Source organism: Apodemus sylvaticus, chromosome 16 (assembly GCF_947179515.1).
Source record: "Apodemus sylvaticus chromosome 16, mApoSyl1.1, whole genome shotgun sequence".
NCBI classification, from domain to species: Eukaryota; Metazoa; Chordata; class Mammalia; order Rodentia; family Muridae; genus Apodemus; species Apodemus sylvaticus.
Window position 1 is genome coordinate 28,793,343 of NC_067487.1, and position 20,339 is coordinate 28,813,681.

The window sequence follows — 20,339 nt, forward strand, 5'->3', positions numbered from 1 at the left end:
TTCTCTGCCCGTTTGCTGAATTCCTCAGCCATTTTCTGTCCCTCCTGTCATATCTCAGCATTTCTACATAGGCTTTTAGAATAGGGGCCTCACAAAATTTTAAAAGGAATATGTGTAGCTTTATCTTTGTCAGAAAATTCATAGCTAGAAATTTCTCCAGAAAAAAAATTCCCCAGACATTCTCTATTACAGATCTGTATCATTTTTATTTTTTTGCTTTCAAAGTTTTATTTATGCCTTGTTACACCAAAAGTAAAGATTCCATTCAAAATAAATTATCATCCTGCATATTTTCAGATGGATGAATGACTGTATAGGAATTTTTCTTTACACCAAAACTAAAGAGTCCATTCAAAATAAATTAATAACCTGCATATATTCATATAGATGAATGAATGGCAATCCTATCTACCTATATTAAAAAAATAGATAGTCTTTCCAGATTTTTGCATACTACGGAAAGGTATGTTTTCTTAAGGTCTCACAAAGGGTAGTCAGGAAAGCAATATTCAGCTCATAACATCTTAACATCTGAATCTGCTGTTCATAAATTATACAATTTAAAATATGTTATAAACACATATTAAATTGCCTAATTATTCTGGGATGGTTCCAACGTTAACCCTAGAGCTACCAGAAAGAATTAGCAGTATATAAACAAAGAACAGATAATCCACCTGACTATAGACTTGTTCTCTTCAGGAAATCAATCTGGCCATCTGGAGAACACTCAATGTGAGAATCCCATTGGGACAGGTCATACTTTCTAGGAAGGAGACCCATGGCATCAGGCTAGATCCCTTTTAAGGAGTCTTTGCCAGGCAATGTAACTATCCAATTCCTCTCAGAACAGTTCTACCCACCTCAGCTCACAGCAGGACACTTAAACCAAAGAGCATACTGGAACAGAACAGAGAAGAGATGGAAACTCTAGAACATTCTTACTGCTTTATTGTCTGAAATTCTGCATGTCTACCACAACAGTACTGTGTGGGAAACAGGGTAGTAGTGGCAATGAGAATATAGACTATCAATTGCACAATTAACGGAAAAGTAACAGTTTCAAAATCTACAATAAACATGTATGTAAAGGAGTGATAGTTCAGCGACCTGATGAACTTTTGTTCTGGGGTTCGGCTGTGCAATAGACTTGCTTGGCTAACTGACATGGAGAGGGCTCATTTCCTGCTTGTAGAATGGTTATTATGCTACACAGAGCTATAATGGTTTCTGAGTGGTAAATTTCACACAAGTTCTTGGTTATTATTTGTATCAGAATCATTCCTTATGCAAACATTGATGTACATGAAGATTAAGTGGTTTCTTGGTAAATAATTTCAATTTCTTTCTTTTAAAGTCAGTGGGTTCCTTGTATAGTGCTGTTACAATTGGCCATATCTCAGGTCTAATTTCATCCATTTCTATGAAGGCAAAACACTTGGTGCTAGTATACCTCTTTTTAGGCTTGTAATGTTTGAATTAAAAGACAATGTCTCCACCTTTGATTAACTTTTCAACATGTTCTAGAGTTGAATGTCCACCTTAAAGTGAACATAAATATCTTCTGGAAGCCACGGGGGTATCTTGTACAGGAGTTAAATCTTTGCCATTCAGATCTTTCACACTGACTGTGATGTGCAGTTCAATGCACTGCCCCATGACAAATTTTCTCAATCCTGAGAGTAATGTCATCCCTGGTTCTGATAGCAATCTTGGCAATAAAATACCGGAAACTGTAGCAGAGAAAGAATCAGGAGGTCCTGCCCCAGCACCACCTTTTTCATTGTCTTCAAATTCCAAATTCTCTTATTCACCAGGTGCTAAAATTCATCTTAACGGGATGGGCTGAACATCAAATGGGAATACTTTTTTGTTGTTGTTGTTTTCCTTTTTTAAATTTTTTTATTCGATATATTTTTTATTTACATTTCAAATGATTCATTTATCATTAAGACTATTCTTCAGGTTTGGTTTTAGTGGCTTCAGGTCCTCCAGTCTCAAATCTTATTGGGACTATGTGGACTGTAATGCTGAACTTTGCAATTACAAACACGTTGCAATTTTGCCTATGGTTTTCCTTTGTACTTCTGTGAACCGAACTCAGAATTATTGTGTTGAGCTTGGGCCTCGTTCTGTAGGTGTCTTGATAATATCTGATACTACTCCAGCACCTCTGCCAGCTGGCCCCAAGAGTCAAAGCCTGGGCCTCTCCTAAGACTGGCACATCCTACAACAGACTCCGGGTCACCTCACCATGGCCTTTCCCCACCTGGGACCCCTACTGCCCCTACCCCAGCAAGGCCAGGATCTAGGTCACCATCCTCCCAGAACTTGGCCCTAACATTAACAGGGCCAGGAGGAACCACTAAGGCCAGAAGCACCCAAACCCATTTGCCACTACAGCAAAACTTTGCAGCTCCAAGTAGGCCGCCCTGCAGAGGCCAGATCTGCTCTCTACATTAGTTGTCACAACCTCAAATGAATCGTCAAGAGTCATTTTTGTTTGCATCTTAAACATGTCTCCCATAAATATGTTCACTGAAGATTTTTCAATTTGAATTTTCATCTAAATACCCAGAGTTCAAACTTTTTTTTTCCTGATACACATTTAATTAAAATTTCTTTAAAAGTGGAAATAGGAAAGAGATATAGCCCAGTAGTTGTCTTCTTTAAGAACTACTTCAAAAAAAATTCACAAGACCATATATATTCTCTCCCCAAAGTCACACTTTTGATTCTTTTATTTACAGTGTGTGTGTCTATACATATATGTATAATATATATTATATATATGCCAAATAATTTTATATACTACACTATATATAAATTATACTATATATATATACATACATACATATATATGCCAAATAATTTTATATACTACACTATATATAAATTATACTATATATATATATATAGATACATATAAATAATTTTATATACTACACTATATATAAATTATACTATATATATATATATATATACACACACACACACACTGTAAATAAAAGAATCAAAAGTGTGACTTTGGGGAGAGAAAATACTGTTGTAACAATTCTGTTGTTTACCCAATTTACTGATCAGTATTTGGTGCACAGTGATTACATATTTAAGCAACAAAACCACCTTCATAAAAAATTAAGAAATGTGTCATATCATTTTGTGTGTTTGTAATTAACCTGAAATAATGTTGATAAATATGCTTTTAGAATATTGGAAAATATAAAGTAACCTTTACTATTTAGCTAAACAGACAATTGTCACATCTTGAGTGCCAAACTATTCTCTGAGAAGTTAAAAATACATCACTATGGAAAACATTAGAAATCTAAACAAGAAAGAAATGTACTATAAGAGGGAAAGAAAGAAGGACAGTAGACAAACAAAGAGAAAGAAATTAGGAAAAAAAGAAATGCATAGAAATATATATACAGATAAAGATAAATACATACTTTAATTCATTATCTAGATCAAGGGATTGGATCTCTCCTTGTAATATTTCTAAAGACGTTTGGGGCTGTAATTATCTTTTCTTCTCTTGGTCTTTACTAGAGGAACAAACGTAATCAAACATTAGTGTTAGCAAAAATCTAATTGCTGTAAAATTTTATAGCTCATGAATACATATTTGTCTTGGATAAGTTATCTTTGACCTTGTAAGGGAAATAAACTGAAAGCTTAGTGGGAAGTCTTTGAATGTCTATAAACTAGGACTCATTTGATTTGTCAGAAAGGCAGTTCTCATCTTGAATGTGACTGCAATTGCTTTATGTTTTGATCAGTAAATCCTGAAAACATCCCGTGTTTCAAAGAACTGTATAACCAAGCTTTGCAGCCTATAAATCAGATATGTAGAACATACTCTTCACTCCAGCGCTGTCAGCTTGATTTAAAAATGTTTGAAATGTGCTCATCTCCCTTCTGGCATAAGAAAGGAGACAGAAAACTTTAATAGAGTCCCAACAGAGAAACAGAAATAGACATGTGTCTTCTTGTTGTTGATTCCCACTTTATTGTTCCATTGTTCACACAGATTAACATCTAAAGATAAATTTAAGCTCACAGTCAGGAAAAGGCACTGTGCTTGCAAGTAAATTAGGCTGTGGACACAAACAATTGAAAACACGGGACTAAGTGAGTTCTTTTTGTTCATTTGAATACTAGATTAACTAAACTAGTGTTACAGGGGACTATTGTGTTCCTAAGACTGCTATTATGATACACTATGAAACAGATGATATTTTACATGTAAAAAGTATCCTGTCCTAAATCTAAATAGAACATTTCCTTTTTTTATTCAATATATTCTTTATTTACATTTCAAATGATTTCCCCTTTCCTGGATCCCCCCTCTCTGAAAATCCCATAAGCCCTCTTCCCTCCCCTGTTCCCCCATCCACCCCTTCCCACTTCCCTGTTCTGGTATTCTCCCATACACTGCTGCACTGAGCCTTTCCAGGACCAGGGTCCACTCCTTCCTTCTTCTTGGGCATCATTTGATATGTGGATTGTGTCTTGTGTATTCCAAACTTCTAGGCTAATATTTATTTATCAGTGAGTGCATACCATGACTGATCTTTTGAGCCTGGGTTACCTCACTCAGGATGATGTTCTCCAGTTCCATCCATTTGTCTAAGAATTTCATGAACTCATTGTTTCTAATGGCTGAATAGTACTCCATTGTGTAAATATACCACATTTTCTGTATCTATTCCTCCTGTTCCTGAGGGATATCTGGGTTCTTTCCAGCTTCTGGCTATCATAAATAGGACTGCTATGAACATAGTGGAACATGTATCCTTATTACATGTTGGGGAATCATCTGGGTATAAGCCCAGGAGTGATATAGCAGGGACCTCCGGAAGTATCATTCCCAGTTTTCTGAGGAATCTTCAGAATGATTTCCAGAGTGTTACTATCAGCCTGCAACCCTACCAGGAGTTGAGGAGTGTAGAAGGAACATTTCCAAACTCAAGGTCTTGGCAAAGCCACATTCCCTCTCAGACTGTAGGAAGAATAGGTATTTCCTTTTCTTGAGTCTACATTCTTGTCATCACTAATGATTCACCCTTTATGAGAGAGAATTCATTTTATTGTCCTCCAAAACCTGTGACCTGTCATTTATATAAGGTCATAGAAGGCTTAAGGAAATTACCAATCAAGAACTCCTATTTGTCAGTGTGATTCATCGAATTTTATCTGCTATGACATCGAAATAACTCTCTGAGGCTTGAAGAGTTATGATATCAATTTACCTTTCTGTGTAAGACAATCAAAATAAAAAAATATTTCATTTTTTAAGTTGAGAATATATTACTCTTACATGGAACATCAAAAGTGACAATGTTTTGCTTTGCAAAAGAACTTCCTAAAACTTACTGAGAATTTTAAGGATTTCTTTTTTGGCATTTGTTTAAATTATTAAGAATAAGCATTCAACTTGAAAATATATAAGTTCTAGTGAAATATGCAAATATATACATATGCATTATAATAGTATTGATTTTCTATGTATTTGTAAAAACATAAAATAATTCTATATATTCAATTATTCAATTTGTATCTCTACTATTTATAATACAGTAGTTGTGTTCACAATATGTACTCTGTAGCTTTAAATTTTGTATTTCAACATTTCTCTGTTTATATATACTTTCTTCTTAAATATAATCAAATTAATTCAAAGGATTAATAGTCTTACCAAATCACTTTCTGTGTTTCTTTTATTTAAAGTTATAAGCTTCTTTGAGTTTCATGTGTTTTAACTGGAGTTGACACAGGTTGTCTGTCTCCATGGTATGAAATATACATCTTGAATTTGTAATGAAGAGGTCTTCCATCTATGCAGTCTGTAAAAACAGTTCCTAATTACTTGGAATATTTTCCTCTATTCTTGTAGAATTAAATTTTTAACAACTAAAATAAAACCTACAACATGGTTGTTTATTATATTTTTGTTATTGTGGATTATTAAATATTTATATAATATAACATTATATTATATATTATATGATAATATATATTACATAATAATATACTATATATTATCATATAATATTATATAATAACATATACTTTATAATATATTTGTTATGTTACTGTGGGACTGTATGGTTTTTTATGGACTGGGGATTTCTCAATATTCATGCTATATTTGTTGTTATAAGACTCATTAATACAACCTGTGTTGGTAATTCTATCATCTTCAGTTTCTATGCCTGAATAATAATAGACTCTTTGTCTGAGCTCCTGTCCCTTGAGTCACCCATATATCTTCATGTGACTTCAAAATTTCGTTTTAATACCTCAACTTCTTCTGAGCTCTGGAATTATTCTCGTTCTGCATCAACACAATCTCATTTGTCAGAGTTCTTTCTTAGATAATCATTTGTCCTGCTGTACTCATTCTTTTACATGATTTGTACTTAAAAAGAATTGTCCTGTTTTGTTTCAAAACCTCATCTTGCTACTCTATTAAGCATAAAAATAAAATTCTTCACCTTGTCCATTTCTGAGAGAATTATCACTGCTTTTTAATTGCTTTATAGATTTTGATGCATATATGTACATAGATATATTAATATATAGATGATATATAGATACAGACATACAGAGATAGAGAATTAGACATAGACATAAACATGATAGAGAAATAGACATAATTTCCACAACTTTTAAGGTCTCAGCAAGGTGAGCTCGCACTGCTTGAATTATTCTGTGATACGAGAGAACAAAGAGTACTTTATTGCCTGCCATACCTCCTGTTATGGATTGCTCATTACTTTTAACCAGCTAGACAATAGCATGGTGGATACTGCCTCTCCATCTGCCAAACCTGCAGGGGGGATGTTCTATCCTTAGTATAGTATCCAACAAAGGACTAATATATAGGTCATAATATCAGGAAATAATTGATCACCCATAGTACATATATAACAAGTTTTACTAGAGGTTGTTTATCATTTAAGTCCTCCATGAACTATTGAACCTTTTTTAGAGCATGCTAGAAAGTCACTAATGCAGCATTTGGCTTTGTGTCAAGCTTTTCCCCAGGAACACTGGTTCACACAAATCTCATCTCATTTGTCTTCAAGTTACACAAATAGGCTAATTCTGCTTCTCTGTCATTCTCTCATTCCCTAACTGATTGCTTGGGAACTGCATAACATTTATTCCCATGCTACCTCACATCATCAAATTCCATTATAAAGATCACATCTCACCATGGAACTCAGCAATGTTTTAAGCTTTGTACTAATCACAAGGATTCAACTTCTCCCCAAATTTCCCCTGAACAGATTCCTGTTTGGCTCAATGAACCTGGAAACAAACACTGCTTCTCTCATGCTTTAATCTTTCAGTAAAGTCCTGTTATCCTTCTGTTATATTCTAGTCTATGATATTCTAGAGACCCTCATCCAATAACGACCACTCTCCTCCAGGGACCTTCAGACTCCACACTAGGTGCATATTTGTGTAGTGGCCATTCATTCTCCATCCTGTCCTTCCTTCTTCTCATTGCAGACTGAGTCTCTTAGCCCTTCTGCAGTCTACACACAGGAGCCTTTCTCCTGACACACCTCTATCCGTTAAGATAGGGCCCACTGTTGTGGACATATAATGCCCTCTTACTACACTTTGTGGTAGCTCCTTTCAACTTTGAGACATGTAGCCCTAAAGTTGATGTGTTTATCAAAACAATCTATGTAATATCAGGGATCTATCCAGAAAAGAAGGTAAAAACTGTAAGATCCAGAAGTTATGGCTCACTCCTAAAGAATGGCATCTTCCCAACACAATTGGACTGGTGCACATAGGAAGTCAGAATACATAACACATGCTCCGGTTCACAGATAAAATCCCACCCTGAGAATTAGAAATGGACCCAAATTCTACCACTAAACAAGAAGCAATTCACAATTGCTACCAGATGGGAATGGTGAAGATCAGTTTTCTCCAATAGACTGTTACTGAATATATCAACTATGGTCCAGGAGAAGCCCCAAACCAACAAGATATTGATGGACATAAGATGCACTCTATGTATTTCGGGGGTTTTTGTGTTTCACATTCTCACTTTTTATGTCATTGGGTTTTCGTTCCTAAATTCTTTTTTCCCATTTCCTTTTTAAATTATTTTGTGGCATGCACTATAAATTGTGTGAGTAGGAGGTAGGAAAGATATGGAAGTAGTTACAAATGGGGAAGATATGATTAAATATATTATATGAAAAATTATTAAAGGGGGAATAACAATTGGTTGAAGCTAGTCCATCAGAGAATTATTTTCTTCATTGAGTCTTAGATAATGAAGCCTTTGTCTGAATAGATTAGCAAGTATAACCAAGTGACTGCATTTGAATAACATACTAATATCACATAACTCTGTATCCAGAGCTTTGTAATAAGGTTATGATAGGCTCTGTAGTGTATGTTCAAACTACGGCAATACAAGCAGGTCAGAGATAGAATATTACTGAATGACTGTAGTTTCTTGTTCCGGCCCATTTTTGAGGTCCTTGTCTGCGTCCTGATTCCTTGAATATTTTTCCCTTTACATTACACTAAATGATAAACCTGAGGGATTTAACCTAAAAATTTACCTTGTTGTATCACTCTTCATGGTTTGATTTTTATTAGGTTTTCAATTTGGGAATTGATGTCAGAATTGGCTCTATACTGGAGCACTAATTTGTATTATTTTACTTTGAACTCCTGCCAGCTGTACAAAATGTTGTTAACGCTTCCTTCTTATCTTTTTGTTTTGTTGTGTTTTTGCTATTTTTCTTGACAAAACAGAGGCTAGTGTGGAAAACAGAATATGCATATCTTTCCCTATTGTCTTTCCTTGTGTGGAAACATTCTTTGTAGGCAGGTAGTGGAGCTTTACCTGCACACCTTAATGCTCACATCATGGCCACATAATAGCATCAAGAGCCTTCTTATACTCACAGCATATACATTTTTTAACACAACAATAAGTTCTCTAGCTCATATGTAAGTAAAGAGAAGTCCTGCATTCATGAGGAAGGATCCACTCTGCAAATAAGCTTGCCGCCTTATGCTATATAAAGAAATGTATGTAGCTGAGGATGGCCTTGCCAGACATCAGTGGGAGCCTTTGGTACTGTGAAGGCTCAGTGGAAGGCCCAGTGTATGGGGACATTTGAGGGCAGAAAGTGGGAGCTGATGGGTGATTAGGGGAACACCCTCAAAGAAGCAGGGGGAGGGGATGAGATAGGGGTTTTCCAGGGTGGCGGGACCAGGAAAGGGGATAACATTTGAAATGTAAATAAAGAAAATATCCAATAAAAATACATAAAAAAAACCATTCCCCTTCTTATTGTAAATAAACTTTGAAATGGAAGAAAAGAGAAAAATAAAAAAGAAATGTATCCAAAATACCACCTGTGGGATATTTTACCCTCAGACATTTTAATCTTGGTTTATTGGTTTCTTGGCATCTTACCACTCATAGTGAGGTACAGGGAAAAAACTGGTATGTTCCCCTCCCCAAAAAGCATACTTTTTCATTCACATTATGAAATTTGGCCACATTAGGATTGCTGAAGTGGGAACATCTACCTCAGTTATCTATCTTATGACCCCTTTAGGCAGGGATCATGCAATTTCATCTTCCCAGCTTTTCTCTCCTTTTTGTTCCTTGTCATGATGTCAAATTTGTTGTATGACATTTTCTGGAAAGAAAATATATGTCATCTATAACTCTTTTGAAGGAGTGGGTTTGCTGAGGATATTTTAGAGAAGGTAGAGAGGCAACTTAAGGTATAGATAACTCAACTGCAGCTTCATCTTTAAAATGACTACCCTGCAAAAGGAAGAAATTCAAAAGAGCTGTGTTGACAGAGCTCCCTGCTGAATTTGAAAGATATTTTGCCAGTACATATCTGTATAATATGCATTCCCTTACTGTTTTGTTTTTTGGTTTTGTTTTATTTTGTTTGTTTTTAAACTCAGGAAAAAGCTTTTGAATGATGAAGTCTTCTCAGTTTTTCAGTCTTTTTGGTTTTACTAGTTTTCTTGGTCTTATGAGCCTCCATTGTCCCTTCTCCTTCAGTAAACATTTGAATGTAGAGAAAATGGGGTAACAAGAAATAATTAGAAGAAGAATAGTAAAGTAATTATATTTAGCTTGAATGAAACTATATGCATCTGTAGTTTTGCTATGGTCAAATGATAAGTGTGTGTGTGTGTGTGTGCGCGAGCGAGCATGTGTGTGTGTCTGTGTTTCTCTGTATGTAATTTATCATAGTATTCATATTTCTATATCTGTAATAAATCCACTCGCTGGTGTTCAATACACTACCAGTCTATCAAAATCTATCTTCTTGAACCAATGAGTTAAGTGTGGGTGTTTATAAAAGCATCCTTACAGGAACATGGAGAAGCGAGGCATAGTTGTATAACTAAAAAGTCTGCTCCAGCATGGGAAATGATTCACAGAAACAGTTTTTTACATACTTTTCAGTGGCAGGGTCCAAAACCATTGATCATAATGACTCATCTGAAGGTTCTCCTGATCCCAGAAGATAGATAGATTGATTTAGCACTGCTGCTTATTCACATTGCTGAACTGGTCCACAATAAAACTTAGATATCTTATCAATAACAAATTTCTTAAGTACTATTTGCTGAAGATGGTTTCCCACATGACATTAGTCTTGGGGGGAAAAAAAAGCAAATAGCTATTTGTACCACAGAAATCTCACAAGGCACAGAGCTTGCTTTTTCGGAACTCTTTTGAATTCTGGTAGGAATATCAGTGAGCCAGTGACATTCTAACTCATCAGGAGTCAGCAAGGATAGTGTCCAGATTCCCTGGTGTATATTTCTGTGACACCTGCATTGAGCACAGTAAAACAGAGCATCATTCAGGAGGACTAGAGGGGAATTCTACTATTACCTATTCTGCTCCTCTCAGTTCTCTACTAGAGGAAGGCAAGCAATCAAATGATGTGCAGAATGGAATCAACAGACAGAGTAGCCCACCCTTTTCACTTCCTTAATAGTCTAGGGCCTTCCTTGTCACCTATTTTTTCAAATGAACATGCACAGTTCACTCATTGTCCACTAATTTCACGAGTGTAAAAGAAACAGAAATGAGACATCTCATTGCTTGTGAAATATGCTCCATACACCTTTTTATATTTTTGATGGATTTATATAATTGTAGCCACACATTGTATTTTACTCTGAAGGATGTTATCTATTTTGCAGTTACACAATGCAACACATTGAGCATTATTTTTCTAATATGGCAGTTTTTCAATAATTTAGTTGATGACTGCTTATTATTTTATGTAACTTCCATCTTAAAGTTCATTTCACATGGTATTGGTTCTGACTTTCTGCAAGTGTCAATGCTAATTATTAAAATCTTATATTTGATATTTGTTTTTGGAATTATAAACATAATACTTCAGGTTACACATAAAATTTTCCAACCAGGACACAAAAGTAAATAGTGAACCATTCAACTTAAAACCTAAATATTTAACTCTATTCTATTTAAAACTAAACCACAAGAATATAAACTGAATTTTTATAATTCAAGTTTTCTGAATTAAGCTTCATTTGAGCTGGTGAATTCATATTCTAGGAATTAGCACTATGGATATTAATGCTTAATTAAAAATTCTGAACTCAACATAGGTTTACCCTCACTATGTGAGCATTTCATCAATTGTGATATCGGATACATGTGACCTTTCCTGCAAATAAGAAAATAATCTATATTTGCGGATAGCTACTTGATTTCTGAAGGATGCAAAGTCCTAATAAGTATGGGTTCAATTGAGGGAAATAATGAGTGAAAACGTTCACATTTCTGAAAGGTATAAAATTTGACTTCCTGAACTACCTCAGAATAGCTCTCTGGAGCAGCCTTTATAAATTGTCACTATTAACATTTGGGACTGCATGATTCTTTAGGTGGGACATACCCTATGACTGAGAGAAGACTTCTGCACATTTTCTGGTGATTTTCCAATAAGTATCACTAGCACAGCTCCTCCCTTTCAAGATGGAATGACTAAAATGTCTCCAGACATTTCAAGGACCAGTTGGGGCATATTGTGCCCACCCCACCAGCAGTTAATGATTAGCTCTAGATGATATTCTAGTTTTAAGTATTTTTTCGGTCAGAACATGATTTCTTTCATAAGTGAAACAACTTCTATTTCAGGTACATGAAATTCCAACTTGTATTTACCTTCATTTTTCTACTATGCCATTAATTTTAACCATACCTCCACATTTTAAAGGTTACACATCACAATTCCCTTATGATATATTGTAGACTTCTCTATATTTAATTCCCTTTTCTCTACCTCTATTTTATTTCCAGAACTTTTTATATAATATTACTCTTGCATATGTTTGTTTTTAATAACTTTCAGTGCTTTAGTGCAGAGAATTACAAAGAAAGCATTTAAAGTGGCTAGCAAATCACTTTTCATACAACTCTATTGACATAAAGAAATGACTGCACATGGGTAGAAATTTAAACAGTACAGAAAAGATCTCAAAATAAAGTAAAACTCATGTATACAAATTCCTGCTCTCTTTTGCCAGGGAACTTGGTAAATCTTAGAAATAACTATCTTTAATTAAATTTAATACATATGAAAGGAGGATTAAGAAGGCTCTCACTGGGGAACTTACATCCTATGCAAGCATGAGCACAAGAATTTGGAATCCTAGAACATACAAAAATGCCTAGAGGCCATGGCATCCTGCCCATAATCTCAATGCTCCAAAGGTAGAGACAGGACTCATAAGATAAATTGGATAAGTAGACTAATAGTGATCTCTGGGCTCAACTGAAACATTCTATCTCTAAAATTTAGGTGAAATGCTCATTAGGAATACTACAGTGGCAACATTATTCACAGAGAGAAAGAGAGAGAGGGAGGAGGAATTTTAAAGTAATAAATCTTAAAACATGAAGCATGAATAGAAAGTACTCAGTTATTTGTTTCTTTCCCCCATAGATATGTACACACACACACACACACACACAGCTGCATACCACACCAACATGAACACACAAATGCACACACAAATACACAAAAATCATTACAGTATTTTTGGAAACAACTCTTTTTGTGGTAATTCTCTCTCTCTCTCTCTCTCTCTCTCTCTCTCTCTCTCTCTCTCTCTCTCTCTCTCTCTCTCTCTCTCTCTCTTTCCCTCTCACATTTTAAAGAATTATCAGAGAAGAAAAATTCTTAAATTAAAAAGAACAGAATTGTTAACATTTATATTTTTGTTAGCAAGGAAAGGGATGGTACCTGGAATAGAATTGTTATTTAGAGAAGTTAATTTGACAAGAATGTGTAGGACGGATTAGAAAAGTCAGAGAATGGAGACAGGAGTACCAATTAGAGAGCTAAACAGTGGTCCTGGGAGAGTTAATGAGGCTTCAAGTGAAACCATTGCCCCAGGGGAGAAAAATAGAAGGTTAATACAGAATGCTGGTGTTTTATCAGCATAGATGAGCTATCTGGCCTCAGAATGCTGAAGCTGTTATTTTATATCAATTTCATTATTATGTTACTATTTTTAAGTACATAATGATATTTGTTTAGATTTGTATTGAGTTGATATTTTAACATGTAGCTACAGTGATAGTTTAAGAAGAGAAGCATATTTAATTATATCGGTTGCAGAGAACAATACAGACTGTCAGAAATAAAAGAGTTTCCTTTCTCCATGGGAATGACATGGCCATTAAAATAAAATATATAATAAAAACAAAGCTAACATGTTCTTACATGTTCTTAATGGTTGATTCTCACAAAGATGCTTACTAAATTAAAAGTGTCATCACTGTGATCCATATGTCAACAAGAAGAAAACCACAAAAGGAGGGTGGGTATGTATCGTAGTTAGGCCAGTCTGTTCCTCAAACGGTCCTCTGCCCAGTCCTCATGTCTGATTCTGCTTGTTTGTGTTCGCATCGCTCTCTATTGGATCTTAATCTTAATCTTCTACATCTTAGAAATACGATCTTCACATTTCTGTATATATCCACGGGATCATATTATTCTTATAAAGATAGATTTTACACAAGATTATTTCCAATGAGAAAATATGAATTCAGATTGTGGGAAGGGGGTGATTGGGAGTGGGTAGTGAGTGAGATTTAAAGTGAATAAGTAAAAACAATTTTTAAATCAAAAAGTATTTTAAAATAACTGATGCTGAAACTATCTCAGCTGTGGTTGACTTGGGTGATACCTAAATCTTCTCATTTCACTAAGTGAAATTTTGCATCTTAATGTTCTCTAAAGTATATTTATGAATTTATGTGTGTGTGCAAGAAACATACTAACAGATAACACTAAATTGTATTGTATATAATATAATAACTCACTCTCTTCACAAAGGTTCACATAGCTTTACATGTCCTCCCAACCATAATTTATATTTTGTATTAATTATAACTTTCACAGGGCCAATTTATAGGAAAGCAAAGTATTATTGATTGGTAAAAGGTAAGTTTTATGTTACATATTTTGTTATAATTTAATTTCTTCTTAAAATCCATTGTGACTTTGATAAGCTATATTTTATCTACCACAGGTATCATAATCCAATGACTTTGGATGACCTTTTCCAATATTATATACTTTGTACAGTTACATGATTATTTGCCACTATTTAAATGTTAGAGTTTTCAAGAGTAACTGGGAGATTAAAATTTATGTTCTGTCATTGAACTTTATATTTCCTTTAAGATGCACATACAGTAGGTATGTTTCTTGATTTAGTTTAAAAGAATTTGATCTTGGTGTGCTTGATCAAAAACAAGTTATGAGCAGGAACCTCAAGAAATACATTTATTTTAAATAAATTTCATATGTTGTAACTGAATGTAATTAACTTCTGTACATATAACTGTTAATATATGAATTATGTAGACTCTATCTATGTGATATCAGCTAATATTAAGAGATGATATTATTCCACTACAATTAGCTACTCTTCAAGGAAATATCTGCCTCTTAACTCTTGGTCAATGTCCTAGTTAGTGTCTGCCTCTACATATATGCATCATGGAATTCAATGGTAGCACAAATGGTTATTACTCTTTTGAGCTTCCTTAAGTCATGCCATCTCTTTGAAACATATGCATCTTATTTAGTCTATTTATAGCTAATTCTTTATTTGAGAGTAATATTGCACCATATGAACAAACTATCTAATTACCCTCCATTATTTAGTTGTTGTGCAGTATTGCTGCCGAAGTATAATTATTCTGAAGAAAATTGGTATAAATATTTGTAAAAATCTGTTTATGAATATATTTCCTTATTTTTTCAAGTAAGATGCAGAATTTTAGTTTCTGTTATGTTTAAAATGGTTCATAAATCATCTTATTTGATTTGAATATGTTTAAATACATTTAACCACCATTGATAGCAAGCATTTTTGTAGAATTTGTGTACAGAAGACAAATCCAGAATAATCTAATGAAGTAGAATAAAATACATCATTTCCTATTTTATATTTAAAATATATTACAGGGGCAGAATAAAGTGAACTTCATAAAAGACTTCAGTGTAGCTACTAAAAGAATATAAGAAGTAGAAATTACTCTCACTGTTCTGTCTAAAAAGATTCTTCTGCAAATGTGATGGTTTCATATGCTCATTGGAGGGAATGGCACTATTATAAGGCATGGCCTTGTGGGAGGAAGTGTGTCACTGTGGAGATGGGCTTGGAGATCTTCCTTCTAGATTCCTGAGGATGCCCAGTCTGTTCCTGGCCTCTTTAGGATGAAGATGTAGAACCCTCAGCTCCTCCTGCACCATGCCTGCCTGGATGCTGCCATGCTTCTGCCCTGCTAACAGTGGACTGAACCTCTGAACCTGTAATCCAGCCACACTTAAGTGTTGTCATTTATAAGACTTGCTTTAGCCATAGGGTCAGTTCACAGCAGTAAAACCCTAACTAAGACAGCAAAAATCAATTAAACTAGGATGTATAGAGGGGACCTCTAAGCAGCAAAGAAGAAGGAACCAAGTTTAAGCATGAAGAAGGACTCTAAATTATTTTTGGGAAATTTTCCTAGGAATAGTTTTATGTAAGGGAATAAAAGAAAACAACATTGTGTTAATATTCCACACTGTTAATAGCATTGCAGTGTGATGTGGAAGAAGTTCAGAGCAAGAAGCAAGTTTCCAGCAATATTGTAGCGTTGAAGGACTGGGTTAAACATTGAGACAGAAGAGTAGGGCCTAAGGTCGTTAACTGTATAAATAGAGGCAACTGCTTTCAATTAATATTTGTAAAACCGAGACAAAACAAGACTCCTAAAGCTTTGCTATATAAAGTTAAATTTAATGTCTTTTAGTAATTTCTTAAAATTTGACATTTCTACATGTCACTATTTTCATTTAGGAATTTTATGATTCAGTAGAGAGTCCCTGGAGAAAGCTTGAGGCCTAGCAGAGAATTTCAAAGTGATAGGAGTTCTAATTCCAGTGGGCAATAAATACAAAGAGTCACTAGCAATGGAAGAGAAAGAGTCAAGAAGTAGAAGAGCGAGAATGACAAACAGAAGATAAATTAATAAATTAAAAATGCAGTAATTAGGATGCAACAGAGTTCAACAGGCATGTTCTCTGTATGTAAGCCATGACATTGAAGAAACAGAAAGAGCAATGACATCTGCATTAGCATCTCTGTCTTTGTCCCCCTGAGCATCTCAGCTGTTTTTCCAATTCTTTCCTGGATCAGTTTATAAGTGGTTCACATGAGAGAGGCTCAGCATTGCCACCAGACAAAGGGATGATATCTCTGAAAATACAGAGACACAAAAGGGAACCTAAACAATCCCACCATGCTCTGTTTGCGCATTTATTACCGATGGGTCCTAATCTGTTCTGTGTGATTGTCCAGTCTCCAATAAACATAATAAGAATATACAGGTCTGAATATTAGTGTTGTCAATTCTGAAGTTGAAAATTTTACATAAAATAAACAAATGCTTTTTGGCATTAATCTCTGAAACAAGATATTATTTATATGATAAACTATCGCTAGACTTATGAAGAAAGTCAATACAGACAAAAGTAAGAGTAGGGTGCACCTCAGGATATGGTTGTACCATAATAAAGTGAATATAATAAACAATATATTGTATCTGAAGGAACTCTGTAGTTTGTTTCCAATAGAATAAGCATAAGTTTAAAGATAGAGATCATATTGGAGTATTTAAAATATAAATGGTTGGTGATGATTAAGCTGAGTAAAAAGAGCATAGATTTGAAATGAGATAATATTCATTATTATAAAGATTGATTAATAAAGTTAAGCTCAATCATTCATTTGTCTTAGATCACAATTTCTCAAAGTTTTCACAGCAACATGAGGAAGGATTGATGCCCCACTATAGAGGAATCCTAGAGCAGTGAAGTGGGAGTAGGTGAATTCGTTGGGAGCACCCTCATAGAAGCAAGGGGAGAATGGGGATGCAATAGGGGGTTTGTGGAGGTGAAATTTGGAAGGGGGATAAAATTTGAAATGCAAACACGTAAACTAACCAATAAAAAAATTGAAAAAGTGGGCTGGAGATATGCGGAGCCTGGTGTGTCTGAACACAGTGACAGTGTACACACATGCTCTTAAGATCAAGAACTGACAAATGGAACCCCATAAAATTGCAAAGCTTCTGTAAGGCAAAGGAGACAGTAGGACAAAACAGCAACCAACAGATTTGGAAAAGATTGAATATAAACAAAGACATCAAGAAATTAGACTCCAGAGAATCAAATAACCCTACGAAAAATGGGGTAAAAGGCTAAATAAAGAATACTCAACTGAGGAACATCAAATGGCTGAGAAACACCTAAAGAAATGTTCAGCATCCTTATTCATCAGGGAAATGCAAATCAAAACAACCTGAGATTCCACTTCACCCAAGTCAGAATGACAAAGATAAAAGCCTCAGCTATTAGCAGATTCTGGCAAGGATGTGGAGAAAGAAAAACATTCTTCCATTGCTGGTGGGATTGCAAGCTGGTATAATCACTGAGGAATCATCCTGGTGGTTCCTCAGAAAATTAGACATAGTTCTACCTGTAGACCAATATACCAGGTCTGGGCATATACCCAAAAGATGCTCCAATGTATAACAAGAACATATACTCCACTATGCTCATAGCAGCCTTATTTATAACAGCCAGAAGCTGGAAAGAACCCAGGTGTCCTTCAACAGAGTAATGGATATTAAAAAAAAATGTGGTACATTTACACAATGAAGTACTACTCAGCTACTAAAAACAATGTCTTCATGAAATTCTTAGGCAAATGGAAGGAATTAGAAAATATCATCCTGAGTGAGATATTCTAGTCACAAAAGAACATAGGTGGTATGCGCTCACTGATAAGTGGATATTATCCCCAAAGCTTGTAAAACCCAAGATACAATTCACAGACTACATGAAGCTCAAGAAGGCAGAGCATAGTGTTTGTACTTTGGTCTTAGAATGAGGAACAAAATACTCATGGGAGCAAATATGGATACAAAGTGTGGAGCAGAGACTGAAGGAAAGGCCATTCAGAGACTGCCCCACCTGGGGATCCATCCCATACAGTCACCAAACCTAGACACTATTTTGAATGCCAAGAAGTGCTTGCTGACAGGAGCCTGATATAGCTGTCTCCTGAGAGACTCTGCTAGAGCCTGGCAAATACAGGATGGATGCTCTTAGCCAACCATTGGATTTAGCATGGGGTTCCAAATGGAGGAGTTAGAGAAAGGTCTGAAGGAGCTGAAGGGGTTTGCAACCCCATAGGAAGAAGAATATCCACCAACCAGATCACCTAAATCTCCCAGGGAATAAACCACCAAACAAGGAGCACACATGGAGGGACCCATGGCTTCAGCCTCAGATGTAGCAGAGGATGGCATTGTCTGGCATCAGTAGGAGGAGAGGCCCTTGGTCCTATGAAGGCTTGATGCTCCAGTGTAGGGAAATTCTAGGGTGAGGAGGAAGGAGTGGATGGGTAGGTGGGTGAGGAACACCATAGAAGCACAGGGAGGGTGGATAATATAGGGGGGTTCTGGAAGCAACACCAGGAAAGGGTATAACATTTGAAATGTAAATAAAGAAAATATCCAATAAAAACAGAAAAAAACTTGAAAAAAGTTAAAAACAAACAAACAAACAAAAACATGAGAAACATTTCCTTAGACTTACATTAGCCACAAGATCCTTGAAGATTACCTCACATTACTGAGTAGAAAACTCAGTAATTATAGTATGATGTTTCCTGAAAACATAAAATAAAACAAAATGAGGTTTCACCAGATTTTTTCACCTTTTGTTATTTTTATTTTTATTTTTATTTTTATTTTTATTTTTATTTTTATTTTAGTAAATAAAGCTTAGATGTCCAGGGTAGGGAAGAAGGGTAGAATATTGGACACACTCCCAACAAGGATGAAGCAGAATAAGCCCAGAAATTCCCCCTCCCATGCTCAATGCCTGTTATTTTGCAGTAGAATCCAGGAACAGAGGTGTGAAAACTGAACATTTGTAAAGTTTGTGCCTTCATTTCTAGCTCATGGGAGAATGCATAGTTCTGACCACTGGCCATCAACATAACTTCTACAAACCCACAAGTGCTGTGGTCTGACTACAAAGGGCTATCATTTTGAAATCTGTATCAGTCTTATACAACAGTTTAGAATTATTATTGGCAAAGGGAGCAAATGGAGAATTTATCTTAAGGAAATTTGCAGACCCGGTGATGTGCCATGCCTCTATTGGTCTCTTAAGCCTGCTATCTTAATATTTATAAAAACTCTGCTTTGTAAAGTTCTGCTTCATGATACATACTAATTTGTGTGAGTGGAGAGATCACACAGGGTTTAGACTCTGGTTGTGAGACAGAATAGTTGCAACACATGTGATTTCCTTGAGGTAAATTGCTTGTAGCTATGCAGACTCATGGCAATGCTTGTTAATAGTACTGTGTTATCTCTCCACTACAGAGCCACTAATATATCTCCACTGAAACTGCATGCAACAGAGCCTTATTTATTTCATTTAATGCTGGGCCAGATTAAAATCCTCTTAGAGATATGTTTATTCTCTACATGAAGGACTACTAAAATAAAAATTTTGAAATCTTCATAGAGTATTTTGAAATCTTTCTGTTCCAAAGTACACAATATTGGTTCTTAAGTGTGAAATTTTTGCATTGTTTCTTACTTAATAAGCAGCTTATATCACTGTACGTACTTCAACTGAAGCCATTTCTAATAAGTTTACAAAAATTTTTTCAATATTAGGATTTTCCAT

General features: G+C 35.1%; 1 pseudogene; it reads right to left on the bottom strand.

Moving 5' to 3' along the window:
* Positions 1-1,278: 1,278 nt before the first annotated feature.
* On the bottom strand, positions 1,279-3,914 carry LOC127667113 (axin interactor, dorsalization-associated protein-like; annotated as a pseudogene).
* Positions 3,915-20,339: the final 16,425 nt, after the last annotated feature.